Here is a 15,698-nt window from a genome sequence, read left to right as displayed (position 1 = left end):
GTGGCGATACATCACTGAAGAGGTACGGTGCAGGAACGCGACAGAAGCGCAGGAACGCGACAGAAGCGCAGGAAGCAAGTAACCCGCAGGTAACGGGATACAGCGACAGGAACTCACAGGACAAGGAAGAAGAAAAAGGGTCAAACCACAACCACCCCAGCGAGGATCGCACTGTCGCAGCATCATGTGGAGGGACCCCTCGAGAGAGCCAAAGGACTCAGCGCAGATGTACCCCGGACGCGGAAGGTACACAGCAGCGCCTACAAGAGAGGAACTACACGGAAGAAGATGTGTGCAGCAAGTAACCAACGACACTGAAGGGAAAGGATGCAGAGGCACACCCAGTGGCGCCAAGAAGCCACCACAACCTGAGATCACACAGCGCAAGGAGCAACGCTACACCGAAGATGTACCACGACGGTATGAAGAGAAGCACGCACCAGTGCCCGACAAGTCAGAAGGAACAGGTAGTCACACGACGTGACGCACCTCGTGAAGCCGGCCAGCCAAATGGTCGCACCACAGAAGCCAACCCGCCAGGGGGCAAAAGGAGGTGACCGACGCACGGGTCAGTGAAACTACGGAACAAGAGGTCTGACGAAAGACCGAAGGTATCCTGCCAGAGATCAGCAGAGCGGACCGTCAAGTGGTCCAAGAAGTTCAAGAACGAGGAGGACCAAGAGCATGGCCCCACGAACTTCAACAACCAAAGTAGCTGGTGAAAAGGAGAAGACGAAGAGAAGGTCACGACCCTAACTCGGAATGCTGAGGAAGATGGAGAGAGTGTCCTCGGACGAGGACAAGACCAGGGGGAACACGTGCAGAGCGCGCGCGCTGCATGGAGAAGCCTGGCCAGACCAAAAGGAGAACAGAAACTGTCCAGAGTAGGTTGTGAAGCGAAGGGATGAAGAGATAGGAGTGGCACGTGTGCCACTACAAGCCAAAGGAGAAAGAAGAGATCGGAGTGGCACGTTTGCCACTGGAAGGAAAGAAGGAAGAAGAGATCGGAGTGGCACGTTTGCCACTACAAGGAAAGAAGGAAGAAGAGATCGGAGTGGCACGTTTGCCACTGCAAGAAGAGGAGAAGAAGGAAATAGATCCATGGCACGTTGGCCACTGTTAAGAGTGGGAGGAGAAGTCAGAGTGACTCGACACCCTCACGGAGGTTAGAACCGAGGAAAGAGAGAGGAGTGTGGCAAGACTACTAACACCTCGAAGATAAGGAAGGCGACAGGTGCCAGAACATGGAGAGCAAGTCCTGAGAACACCCGTGGCACGGAGAGAAGACCATCTGCTTGGCGGTGCTTTCAGCACACCTGGGATCTGCAGAGGTGAGCCGGCCGGACCGTTCGGAACATCCACCTTTGGGGTGACACGGTCACTGGACGACGCCAGCTGTGGTGACTCAGGGGCAAAGGCCTCAGGGATGCCAGTGAGAGAGCATCCCCGCAACGAGAGATGGTCATCAGCCGCCCTCCAGCAAAGGTCCCAGGAGGATGAAGACATCGCGCGCGAAGACAGGAGCCAATAGCTACCCTCCAGGTCTGACTGCGGAATCTGAGGTGAGACTTGTCGTCTCCTCTGCACCCACACTGATCGGCTTGCGAGTAACACAATACAGTACACCCAGCCCAGGACAAGTCCGATAGAGAGGGCCTCAGGGATATCCCGTGGCAGGGGAACACCTGCAAGAGGGGCATCATGGTGAGAGGGGTGTCTTGCAAACAATCCGTCTTTTGCCAAAACCGAACACACGCCACAGATGACGAAGAGGACAGGACTGAAAGATGAACGGTAATGTCTAGCGGTGAACCCCAAGAACTCAGACTGCGTTTCTCGCCACGGAAGTAAGTTGAAGAAAAGACTGTGAGGACAACTTCAAGGCAGAGCCGTCAACAGACTGGATCCATCGAGCACCCATGGCTGGTGCCACAGCGAACTGGTGGTCTCCACGGCAGGAAGAACAACGTCTGTGACTCCAAGCAGCTGAGGCGTAAGAGACTCTGCAGAAGTTTGGTCATTATATTGTATATGTGTAAATCTCTTTTTCTCCCACAGGTTGAATTTTGACTTTGGGTTTTTGTCATTAAAGATTGGGAGGGATTTAGTGTCCGTGCAGGGACACGTTCTAGTGTTCCAGACCCCTGTACTACACTGTACACCCACCCACCACCGACGTCACTGTGTCAGGTGACGCGGTCAATAAAAAGGCCGAGCGCACGTGCTCGTGGCCATTACCCACTACCCCAACTAAGTGTCAGCGTCTGTCATTTCCACCCAGCATGGGGGCCTAGGGCCCAACATCACACGCTCAACAAACAGTGCCGGGCAGCCAGAGCTGTCGAGCTGGATCTGTGGTTCATCACAGTTGGAGATTAGAGGATCCTCGTGGAGGCATGCACGCGGGCATTCAACAGGTGAGCCTCGCGCATACCCCACGCAGTGTAATGGTCAGTAAAAAAAAAAACTGCGCAAAGGCAGTGTACATGAAAATAATATACTCACAGTTGCCCAACATCCCAAAAATTGCTGGCCCACACGCTGCTATTGTGTATTTTTGAGACATTGACAAACCAGATTCCTGCTCCAATATGATTTGCAAATAAATGCCTATGACACCGCTGCCTATAGAGTGGACGCTGTTTACTTGACGCAGTGAGCTCCCATAAAACCTGTGTAGACACGTTCCAGAAACCAAACGCAGCCAAATGCGATGGCACCATGTACAACGATTTCCCTTTCAGAGAACACGATGGCTGTGCAGAAAGTAGAATGCTTGAGATGTTGAGCTTGTTTCCATTCCAGCAATGTGACATGACTAAACTCTTCCTTAGATAAGAATGCTGAATGTGCTTAGGATCACACAAGTTGTCGCTGGAGATACCAATACTCATGGCTAATGGATTACGCCCAGGCTGGGGCTGTCCACTGTTGAGGACAATGGTGGGGCTGCGAGGCGTGGTGCTCCAGTTTCTCTGCTTTCGTGTAGATTCTTGTGCTTTTCCGTGAACAGCTGCTTGCTTTCTAGTAGACACTTGTGCTCTTCTGTGAACACTTCCTCCTGGAAATGTACTTCACGGTGTCAGTCTCTCTAGTTTCATTAGATTCCTTCAGTTTTAAATCTTCTTTTGAGAGCAGGGTTCAGGAAGTCCAGTTGTAAAATATTGGTCTGTCTCTAGGTTGTCACCAAAATTACATTGTGATGTAGAAGAAATAGCCGAGGTGTATCTTTGTAGTTTCTTTATTAAGTATAAGTTACAGGTAGGTGTCCATGTAAAACAGCCCCACCAGGAACAGCCTGCCTGCTGCTCAGCCCATCTTCAACTGTCACACCTCACCACATACACACCCAAACATTCCATGCATCTCCATCACACCAGCGTTCCCCTCAGAACACTCACATTGGCTGAGCAGCTAGGAGCAAGGTAATCTAGGAGAAACATAAGTACATAGGCATGATATAACACAATCACAAACAAATGAGCCCTTTGCTCCCTGAGCCCCGGCCTTGATAAAATGGCCACTCTCTTAAGCAGCCGTGAAATACCGCCACCGGAGATAGACTTCACCTCCAATCTGAGAACTCAGCGATCCCGCTCCGACTGGACCCTTGGCTCCGACCGCAACTGTAAGTGGCTGACGCCCAGTGCCCCTATACTTCAAAGAGAGGCCTCCCCGCCAGGCCCCAGGCGCGCCAGTACCGTGCTGCTAAAACAAATCCACACTACGTCACACCAGGAGGTCCCGCTAAAGCAGGGACCTCACCAGCAAGCACGCTCAGGGCTCTTAGCCACCTCCCCCCAGGAACACCTTAGATGACCGAAAGAGGAGAAGGGGAGTCATACCCATACTTGAGAATTGAACAGACCTGCTACATCACAGACTCCTATTAACCCAGAAAATAATGGTCACTACAGCAAACCGTTCACACTTACCCAATTCCACAAACCGGAGATTAACAGAGAGTTCACCACTTGCCTAAACTGCAGAAAGAAACAACAGGATGTGGTTCAGTAGGTCCGGTGTTATGTGCCACAGGATGTGGGAGTGGCCTGGAGGGTAGGGATGGGACCAAGGGAGATTTTTCTCTTGGGATTTCTGTGGGGAGGAGCTATTGCTCATATGTTAACGACTGTGACGGGGAGGTCTGATGAGGAGGTAACAAGAAGGGACACGAAGCGTTTGAGAGCCAGATCTGGTTTGTTCTTTACAGGGGACTTGGGTCTCATTAACAGATGAGTAACAGCACAGCTTTTATGGTTGTGTCTGCCTTTCAAATGCGTTTGCGGTAACATGCATGTAAGACCGAATCTCCTGAGGCGGATAGCCGGGAGAAGCACTAACTGCATTTGTCTGTGTTTTTAAACAAATTTTATTCTGTTGCTATTTTGCGCTGTCACACGACCTACCTGGGTATTCCTCCCGCCTTCACCGACGCCGAGGCTGCGGCCACGCCCACTCTTAGGCCACGCCCCCTCCCGCCCTCCTAGCTTCATAAGCGCTGATTGCTAGCGCTTCGTGAAGACCGAATCTCCTGAGGCGGATAGCCGGGAGAAGCACTAACTGCATTTGTCTGTGTTTTTAAACAAACTTTATTCTGTTGCTATTTTGCGCTGTCACACGACCTACCTGGGTATTCCTCCCGCCTTCACCGACGCCGAGGCTGCGGCCACGCCCACTCTTAGGCCACGCCCCCTCCCGCCCTCCTAGCTTCATAAGCGCTGATTGCTAGCGCTTCGTGAAGACCGAATCTTCTGAGGCGGATAGCCGGGAGAAGCACTAACTGCATTTGTCTGTGTTTTTAAACAAACTTTATTCTGTTGCTATTTTGCGCTGTCACACGACCTACCTGGGTATTCCTCCCGCCTTCACCGACGCCGAGGCTGCGGCCACGCCCACTCTTAGGCCACGCCCCCTCCCGCCCTCCTAGCTTCATAAGCGCTGATTGCTAGCGCTTCGTGAAGACCGAATCTCCTGAGGCGGATAGCCGGGAGAAGCACTAACTGCATTTGTCTGTGTTTTTAAACAAACTTTATTCTGTTGCTATTTTGCGCTGTCACACGACCTACCTGGGTATTCCTTCCGCCTTCACCAACGCCGAGGCTGCGGCCACGCCCACTCTTAGGCCACGCCCCCTCCCGCCCTCCTAGCTTCATAAGCGCTGATTGCTAGCGCTTCGTGAAGACCGAATCTCCTGAGGCGGATAGCCGGGAGAAGCACTAACTGCATTTGTCTGTGTTTTTAAACAAATTTTATTCTGTTGCTATTTTGCGCTGTCACACGACCTACCTGGGTATTCCTCCCGCCTTCACCGATGCCGAGGCTGTGGCCACGCCCACTCTTAGGCCACGCCCCGTCCCGCCCTCCTAGCTTCATAAGCGCTGATTGCTAGCGCTTCGTGAAGACCGAATCTCCTGAGGCAGATAGCCGGGAGAAGCACTAACTGCATTTGTCTGTGTTTTTAAACAAACTTTATTCTGTTGCTATTTTGCGCTGTCACACGACCTACCTGGGTATTCCTCCCGCCTTCACAGACGCCGAGGCCACGCCCACTCTTAGGCCACGCCCCCTCCCGCCCTCCTAGCTTCATAAGCGCTGATTGCTAGCGCTTCGTGAAGACTGAATCTCCTGAGGCGGATAGCCGGGAGAAGCACTAACTGCATTTGTCTGTGTTTTTAAACAAATTTTATTCTGTTGCTATTTTGCGCTGTCACACGACGTACCTGGGTATTCCTCCCGCCTTCACCGACGCCGAGGCTGCGGCCACGCCCACTCTTAGGCCACGCCCCCTCCCGCCCTCCTAGCTTCATAAGCGCTGATTGCTAGCGCTTCGTGAAGACCGAATCTCCTGAGGCGGATAGCCGGGAGAAGCACTAACTGCATTTGTCTGTGTTTTTAAACAAACTTTATTCTGTTGCTATTTTGCGCTGTCACACGACCTACCTGGGTATTCCTCCCGCCTTCACCGACGCCGAGGCTGCGGCCACGCCCACTCTTAGGCCACGCCCCCTCCCGCCCTCCTAGCTTCATAAGCGCTGATTGCTAGCGCTTCGTGAAGACCGAATCTCCTGAGGCGGATAGCCGGGAAAAGCACTAACTGCATTTGTCTGTGTTTTTAAACAAACTTTATTCTGTTGCTATTTTGCGCTGTCACACGACCTACCTGGGTATTCCTCCCGCCTTCACCGACGCCGAGGCTGCGGCCACGCCCACTCTTAGGCCCCGCCCCCTCCCGCCCCCACGGGCGTATATAGATGTGTAACTTCAGGAAGCGCAGCGGACTAGCGCAGCGGGCGCGCCGTTTGCGCGCCGAAGGGGCGCCTAAGGCAAGCCCGTCTGCGCCCGTCCGCGACGGGCCGGGACTAGGGGCTTTGATCCTTGGCCCGTCACTCCCTGGTACGTTACACACTTACTCTAGGGAAACTCTGTTTAAGTTTAGGTCACCACCTTGCGCTTATTGCACCATATTGAATCCTTTCCATGCCTCTTCCTTTTGTCCAGCTTGTCATCTTTCCCTTACGTCCCTCCCCTCCCTAACTAACACTGCACTATCAGACTTTCCTCCTACATGTGCCACATCCACTCCCACAGTTATTCTCTCAACTCGGACATTGATTAGCCTAAACTGCAGATCCCTAGTGAAACATAAGAGGGAAATATTTGACCTCCTTGTCTCTGAGGAACCTGCAGCTATATTCCTAACGGAGACATGGCTAAAAGATCATTCTGGTCCAGATATTGCTGCGGCTCTCCCTGACAACTACACCTATGTCGGCAAAAACAGAGCCTTGAAAGATGGCGGAGGAATAGCTATAGTCTATAACCGACGGTATTCTTGTAAATGGGAAGACATTGTAGTGCCTAACTGCGAGGTAGGCCTCTTCAAGCTTTTGCTGTCTCGCAACTTTACCTTTTCCGGACTGCTCATATATCGTCCCCCCGAACCAGCGAGTTATTGGGCCACCTCTCTCCCTGAGTACATAGCGCCCTTCATCCAGAACTCCACCAATTTTTCAATTCTTGGTGACTTCAACCTTCACTTAAATGACCCCTGTTGCTCCATTAGTAGAAATTTTTTACAGGACTTGGCTGCATTAAACATCACCTTACATAACACAGGCCCTACGCATATTGCAGGACATCTTTTGGACCCCATTCTTTCCAATTTAGAAACTATTGATTGTGAGGCCTCACTACCGATCCTATGGTCGGACCACTTCCTGGTAACTTTCACTATTACCATCGGTCACCAATCTAATATTCCCCTGAAATTAACTGAATCCAGACTTTCTAGAAACTGGAACAAACTGGATATAAATGAATTCAATCTCTGTCTTGAGAACACTAGACCTTCCAGGGAAGATAATTGTACTGAAGCTGCTGAAGCTGTTGACGCCTGGCTAGCTAAGGCTGCAGATGCTTGCCTACCCCAACGTATGCAAAAATATAATCTTCACCATCCGCCCGCACCCTGGTTTACAGCTGCCTTAAAAGCAGAAAAAACCATCTGCAAAAATTTTGAACGTAAATGGCGCTTAAAATACGATCCTTGTTCAAAACAAATTTATAAAGTCGCTTTATGCAAATACCACTCTTCATGTAAAATTGCTAAAGTTGAGCATGTTAATATGACCATTCTTGAAGCAAAAAATCGCCCTAAAGCTCTCTTTAAGGTAGTTCAGAGTTTGTCGGGCGCTCTGTGTCAACCCAAACAACCTAGCCTAGATGCTGCGCAGTGTAATTCATTGGCCGAATTCTTTGTAGCCAAAATAGATACCATCTATTCCAATTTTGAGAAATCTACCCCTTCCCCTCCGCTGTCTTACCCATCCACCCCTATCTTACTCACTGAACAACTGACACTAGAGGACTCGTCTGCAACTTCAGGTCTATATACTCCCTCCACTCCCCTAGTACCCATGATTTCTTGTGATTCCAGAACTCATCTTGACATCAGTTCTCCTTCCTTTCCTCTGATCGACACTTGGGAGCCATTTGACATCACGACTCTCTCTGACATCATTCGCAAAATTAAGTCCGGCTCTCCTCTGGACCCCCTTCCTCCCCAAATACTAAACAAACTAGACCATTCTTCTCTTGCACTGATTGTGGATCTTCTTAACACCTCCCTTAACACAGCTTCAGTACCCGCTGCATGGAAACATGCAATGATAGTACCCCTGCTAAAAAAGCCTAATGCAGACCCTAGTATCCCATCTAATTTTCGCCCGATCTCACTTCTTCCAGTTTTTTCCAAAATTATGGAAAAACACATCAACTCTCAATTGTCAACACATGTTGAGGCTAGTCGACTACTTCATCCATCTCAATCTGGGTTCAGACGTGGCTTCTCGACTGAATCCACCCTGTTAGGGGTCTCGGAAAACATCAGGGGCCGAGTTGATAAGGGTGAAACCGTGGCACTCATTTTACTTGATCTGAGTGCCGCATTTGATACGGTTTCCCATGCCATCCTTATCAATGCCCTCAGATCATCTGGTATCATCGGCACAGCTCTCAACTGGTTTATTAGCTTTCTTTCAGACCGCACCTTTCAAGTTTTCTCCTCGTCCTCTGCTTCTCAAACCTTTACATCGGCGTACAGTGTACCGCAGGGTTCCATCCTGAGCCCCTTGCTGTTCAATTTGTATGTCAGACCTTTGGCTGCTATTGCTGGGCTCACTATTTACTCGTACGCCGATGATACTCAGATCATCTACTCCCTTTCCTCTGACTCTCATTCCTCATCCTCCTCCCTCCGTACAGGTCTGAGTAGCATCGCAGCCTGGATGTTGGACAACAAACTACAACTAAATGGGGGTAAAACTGAGGTTCTTCTGTTCGGTCCCAACACCACCTTATGGGGACCCCAGCATTGGCCTTCACAAATGGGCCCTTTACCCACCCCATCTATAACTGCTCGCAACCTTGGCGTCACCTTCGATAATCAACTGTCTATGAAGAACCATGTGGTTAAAACATCATCCACTTGCATCACTATCATTAAGTGGTTGCGAAAAATCATTTGGATGCTTCCCTTGGACACTCAGAAGACAGTGATCCAGGCTCTTATTACTTCAAGACTGGACTACGGGAACATCCTTCTTCTGGGAGCCAGTAAAGAGGTGACGCGTAAGCTGCAGACAGTTCAAAACATGGCTGCGCGACTTCTCTGCAAATTACCTAACACTTCTCCTACCTCCAATGCCCTTCGTTCCTTGCACTGGCTCCGAATTGAAAATCGGACAAAATTCAAGGCCCTCTGCATCATCCACAGAATAAACTCCGGCTTAGCCCCCTCTTATCTCAACCCCTTGGCACAATCATACCATCCCTCTCGTAATCTTCGATCTTCTAATCAAAACCTACTGTTGGTTCCTAGAATCAAGAAAGCCAGAATGGGTGGCCGCTCATTTGCTTGGCTGGCTCCCTCACTCTGGAATTCTCTCCCTCTTCAGATACGAACTGAACCTAACTATCTCAGGTTCCGTGGACAGATAAAAACCTGGCTATTTGACATCTAACAGTTCTCTTCTGACTCTTCCCTCTCACTTTTTGGTTTTAGCGCCGGGAAACCTACGGGTAGCTGAGCGCTTTAGAAATTTAATTATAATAATAATAATAATAATAATGCGTGCACAGGCCTATTTATCTACCGGTGACGACCCCTAGACATAACAAGCATTGGCATAGCCAATAGGTCTCGCTTTTGGGACCTTATAAGTATTTAGTTATGCAGCACAATATCCTTGGTGCAACAACATCAACTGTTGCGTAGCTAAACACTTATAAGGTCCCAAAAGCGAGACCTATTGGCTATGCCAGTGCTAAAACGAAACAGAACTGATAACAAGCTAACGAGGAGGGAGGGGGAGAAGGGAGGGGGGAGAAGGGAGTGGGGTAGTGAGAGCAGACAGCAAGGGGGTGGAGGAGGCTTAATGAGCCATGACAAAGAGGCAGATGGCGGCTGGTGGCACTTTTTAAAGCCACGTACTAAATGTCTCGAAGAGACAGCATGTGCTGTCTCAGGCGAGACCTAAAAAGGGATCGCCATGAAGCCATCCGATAGTCCTCACAGGGACCCCATGGAGAGGGCTGCGGACACTGACACAGGGTGAGATAGAGGCATGTGGCGATGCAGCATTTAACTGGCCGGAACTTCCCTTCCTGTTACCGAGGGGTGTCTCCAGCTCTGCCTGAGTCGTGCAGCAGCCCTCAGTGCTTACTGGAATGTTACTTTTTGGTATATCATAGATGTGTTTTCTTCATAGAAAGGGGCTGGTCAGCTTACAGATGACCCAGTGTCAACATTTTTAACCAAACAAAGTTTTATTAAAAAACTCCAGAATTTCCTGTGCAAATAAAAGCAACTTGGCGTAGCTTTTGCTGCTATGATTTAATACTTTAGGACTGATATGTATGTTTCCTGCTGGTGTGTTAAACCACCATCAAATCACAAACGTGTCACATTCCCACATCCTTTAGGTCAAGGTCAATGGTGGGCACTCCCTTCTTAATGCCCCTTGTCTGGGCCATTCTCAAGGCTAAGGAAAAGAGGGTGTTGTCTGGGGAGGTCAGACTTCAAGTGTATCTAATGGCCTTGCTACAATGATGGGGCACAACAATCAAGGTGATGCAACAAGTCTTCAGTCTGCCTTCAAAGGGACACATCCAAGCTGTCCGTTGGCTCCCGGTCAAGGGGACGAATCCACTCTGTTAAAAAACAAGGGGTACTCCATGCACCCACGTCCTTCTCTTGATCCCCCAGCCAGTCTTTACATCTCCCCATACCCCCACGCACTCGCCTTACAAACACACACATGGACTTCACTGGCCTATTTTACCAGTTTTTCGCCAGTTCCCCGTGAAGGGCTGACATTCTCCTGTGGCATCTACAGGCTGCACTACGGAGACCAGGGACTTGCGTAAGAAGCAATCAATAGTTTGGGGGGGAGTATATATTCTCAGCGCTATGCAAGATGAAACTCCACAATTATACATTCTTCCGCAATATAGCGTTTAGTACTGACAAGCAGCCTAGCTGGTTTTGCTGTCTGTTGAAGTCTTCGGTGTACCTCTGCGGGATCTCCCTGCCCACGAGCAAGTAGAGCTCAGCATTTTATTTTTAAATCCATTAGGCTGATTTGCGCCTGTCAATGTGTTTGTTACAGAGAAAAGGCAGCACCTCTGTCCTTGAAGCAGGTCTCTTCCATTCGAGAACGGCGAGAGGGTGGGAGGTTCCTAACTACCCACAGCAAACATTCCCACTGTAATGGTTGAGAACACAAAGGGCTTAAATGGTGAGTTGGGGGAAACACAAAGTTCTCTTAGGAATGTACGCGCGTATAGAAGTACACATGCCCTCTTCTTTTCCAAAGTCTTCGCCACTGAGGCAAAGCCAAGCAGAAGAAAACAAGCACTCATCGGATGTATTGCATGTAAGGACTGCGTGTGTGCCGTTGCTTGCTCCCACGGCAAGGGGAGTCAACTTTTATAAAAAGGTGGGACATGCACAAACCATTAGCGGGTAAGCCTCGTGATCGTTGTGCCTCATACAGGCCCATTTCCCTACTGAATGCTGAACCAAAGATATTCGCCAAGGTCCTCGCAAATCACCTACTCGCTGTTATCTGTGACCTGATCCATCCGGATCAATCTGGTTTCATCCCGCACCGGAACACCGCTCTCAACCTGCGGCGTTTGCATGGCGTTCTCGCCAGGGCGGAGTTTCTTTCCGAGCCGGCCATCTTGGCTTCCTTAGACGCCACGATGGCCTTTGATACGATAGAATGGCCATACCTTTGGGCCACTCTGGCGAAGTTCGGTTTCGGGCCGGGATTTATTAGTTGGGTCAGACTTTTATATACGGATCCGCTGGCTCAGGTTGTTGTCAATGGGAGAGTGTCCCAGCCCTTCGCTCTCGGGAGGGGTACTAGGCAGGGGTGTCCGCTGTCCCCCCTGCTCTTTGCTCTTGCTTTAGAACCACTCGCAGCCTGGCTCCGATGAGAACCGTCGATACGGGGCATTCAGTGGGCCCCTGGCTTTGAGGACCGAGTCTCGTTGTACGCCGACGATATTCTTTTGTACCTCACCTCCCCGCGTGAATCACTTAATGTCCTTTTTGACGTCCTCACTTCTTTCGGGAAAAACTCTGGGCTGATCATCAATTGGTCCAAATCCTGTGTGTATGTTATTTCCGGTGACCTTCCCCCCCTTGCCGAATAGGTTTCCCATTCAAATTTCGCAATCCGGTTTCAAGTACTTGGGGATCTACGTATCGTTGGACCCGGCGGTCCGCCATGAGCATAATCTCCTTCCTCCTCTCCAGCGACTAAAGTTGGACGTGGCTCGTTGGCGTAGGTTGCCGTTGTCGCCACTCGGTCGAGCGGCACTTTTTAAAATGATGTCCTTGCCCCGGTTTCTTTACGCACTTCAGAACTCCTTTGATATTATTCCGGCGGCCTACTTCCGGGAGGTGGAGGGTCTACAGAGGAGACTTATTTGGGACGGTCGCGCTCGTATCGCTCTTGCAAAACTGACTCTCCCCTGGTATGACGGGGGCATCGCGCTCCCGGACATAAGGAGGTACTATTGGGCCTCCCAGCTGTCCGCTGTCAACCATGCTACGTATGCCCCCGGCCCGAATCGGCTCGGCTTTCGAGATGGATAAATATCAGTTGCCTGGTGGCAACTTCAATAGAGCGCTCTATTCTCGGACGGCGGGGAGGAACCTAACGGGACCCACTAAGATTGCAGTGCGTGCGTGGAGGGATGCTAATGTGGCCATGCGTTGGAACGATCGCCTGACACGAGCGACCCCTCTGTTTGCGTCGGACGTATTGGGTTGCCTCTGGACGACGAAAGGTTTTGAGAACTGGGATATGATTGGTATCAGCAGAGTGGGTGATCTCTGGGTGAAAGGTTCTGTCAAGTCCTTTTCGGCGCTTCAGAGTGAGTATGAGCTGAGTGAGAGGGAGTTCTTCAGGTACGCACAGGTTCGCCACACTTTGCTGTCGGTTTTCAAGGCCGGTACCACGATCCCCGTAGCTTCACCACTCGAGGACCGTATACTTGATGGTCATCTGCCCGATAGTACGATTTCTTTGATTTATAAGAAGTTAATCAACAGTAGGGCGGACCTCCTGGGGCATCTTCGGGAGGCCTGGACCGGAGACGGGTTGGAGTTGGATGACGAAGACTGGCAGTCTGCAGTGTCTTCCCCGAAAGAGGTCGCCATTCCTGCCCGTCTCCGTCTTGTCCAGCTTAAAATTCTTCACCGTGTGTATGTGACGGGTTCTCGTTTGGTTGCGATGGGTTTTTCTTTGGATGGGCTGTGTAGGCGCGGCTGTGGTATGAGTGCCACCTTCCTTCATATCCTTTGGGAGTGTCACGAGGTTGCGGCTTATTGGCGCCGTGTGCATGCCGTAATGGAGTGTCTTACTGGGGTTGCTCTGTTGCCTGAGGCTCGTCGATGTTTGCTGAATGTATGGGAGTTGAATGATTACAACGTTGCCCAGGCCCGGTGGGCGGCACTTGGGAACATGATCGCAAAGAGGGATATCGCGCAGCTTTGGGGCTCCCGACGGCCTCCCACCGTGTCACTGTGGAAGGAGAACATGGACTGGTGTATGTTCAGGGAGAAGACGGCATATCTGGTGCGTGGCAAGCCTGGGGCGTGGGGTAGAATTTGGGGTCAGTGGAACGCCTACCGAGGGTACATTTGTACGCCCCCTTTTGAAGATACTTCTGATATTTCCCTGTCCCCCTGATCCTGGGGTTCCCTGAGTACTGTACTCTTTACGCTGATTGTTCTGGCCTCCCCGCTGCCTCCCCCCCTCCCCCGGTCATCTTTATTGACCTCCTGATTCTTTACCTGGTGGGGCGGGGTCCCCCCGTCGGCGCTTGACACTGTTTAGATTGTTTCTCGCATTGAGTTTTGTTTCTCTTTTTTGTTCATTTTCTTTTTTCAAAATTTAAAATGTCAGTAATCTGCCTAATTTCTGCGTTGCCGAGCATAATTTTGTAATCCTGCTGCGCCTCTGGGGATCAGTCGCTGCTTTGTGACGTTTCGTAATTGGCATGCATGTGCTAGCGGCCGGCCCTGGTGGTTGTAGGCCCACGTTTGTATTATTGCTTTCTGCACAATAAAGTTTTTCAAAAAAAAAAAAAGAAAGCCAATGCAAGGCGTGGGAGCAGTCAGACTCCACAAAACAGATACAACAGACCGACTAAGAGCGCAAGCGCTATATAGGCTCGACCTAAAAATGGCACCCACACCACATCCACATAACCCTAAAAACTAGGCCTGGGCAAAAATTTCCGTTCCGCTCACAGAAGTTGCGAAGTTTTGGCATTTCTGCATTCCGCGGAGAACGTGGAGATGTCGAAACTTCCGCGATCCACTGCGAAAGCGGAAGTATTTTCTTGTTCGTGCTTTAAAAATGCATTCTCAAGCGCACGGTAGCGACTTACCAGATCCCTGCGTTCGCCAACACGTTTTTCTATCCGTTCGCATGCGCCACAAGATGTTGGATTGTTGGTAGCCGGTCGCGCTATCCCGCAAGAGTTTGCGATCGCGAACACGTCTTTCGACCCGGAACAGGAAATAAGCATCGCGAGCAAGATGGCCGCGCCCATTAGCGACCGAATGGGCAAGTTAGAGGTATATTTCCCTGCAAGCTCCCTCAAACACATCACGAACGGGCGGGAAAAGCAATTTCCGCGTCTTCGCGAATGTTCCGCGTGCTCGCGGAGATTTAGAGCAATTTCACAATAATTTGCATAGGGCAACTACGCAAATTCCGTCCACCCCTACTAAAAACCCATTATGACCCCGCCCTGATTCACCTGACCAATCAGCGCAGACCCTCGCCCTTGAACCCTGGCACCCGCCCGATAACCCCCTCCAAAAAAAACCATTATTTCACGAATTAAGCACTGAAAAAAAGCATAAAAACACAGGCAATTCCAGAAGGGATAGATAGGGAAGCTTGGAAAGTTAGAACAGCGGCACAATCATTTATATGTTCAAGTAAACATATTTTACTGATGCATATTAGAAAAAAATTACTGCTTAAGCAGTGTTCACAGATGCCTGTCATAGTTCATAAACATCTAATGTTATCAATGTTTATGTTTTTACTACAAAAAGATGCGTTTTGAAACAAGCCAGGTTATGTGCAACACCAATTAAATTATGTATTGCTGTCAAAACAAGCCAGAAGCGTTGGATGGGCCAGCTCCACCTCTGCACAGTGTTCCTAGATAAGCCATGTGCATACAAATGAAATGATACTGGTGTGCAGTGTCCTTAAATATTGTTGAGCCCCTTAAATACAGCCTTCGGGAAGCCAATCTGTGATTTACATAATTAATGTAATTTATATGAATTGTAATGGTACACAAGTTAGTGACAGGGAAGGCTGAAAGGCTGTGGCAGCAGGACTCAGTCATATAGGGGCATAGTATCAAAATGTCAAGCAATGCAGTGCAGAAAGACATCTTGCTGTGCTACTTTGAATGAAAGGGAAAGGGCGCCGTATTTAACAATACATGGTGCATTCCTGTCCTCTCCTTGTGCTGGTGCTACTTAACGAAAACGCAGGCACTCGTGCACCATGGTGCAAGGGTGTCTGCGTTGCTGGCAGGATTGTTTTTGTGTAGGAAGGTACACCTTCCTGCACAACAACAATTCTTTG

General features: G+C 50.1%; 1 protein-coding gene across 2 annotated transcripts in view; it reads left to right on the top strand.

The window, feature by feature from the left end:
- Positions 1-1,857: 1,857 nt before the first annotated feature.
- LOC146835267 (peroxiredoxin-like) overlaps positions 1,858-15,698 on the top strand; it is a 559,426-nt gene continuing 545,585 nt past the window's right edge. For both annotated transcript variants that reach the window (XR_014960702.1, XM_085602856.1), the window contains exon 1: positions 1,858-1,993. The gene's annotated coding sequence lies outside the window, so the exon portion shown is untranslated. The remainder of the gene's footprint in view (positions 1,994-15,698) is intronic.

This window comes from Triturus cristatus, chromosome 4_2, assembly GCF_964204655.1.
Source record: "Triturus cristatus chromosome 4_2, aTriCri1.1, whole genome shotgun sequence".
In the NCBI taxonomy this organism is placed as follows: Eukaryota; Metazoa; Chordata; class Amphibia; order Caudata; family Salamandridae; genus Triturus; species Triturus cristatus.
Note: the sequence above shows the minus strand (reverse complement) of the source record. Positions and strands in the feature narration are given on the sequence as shown.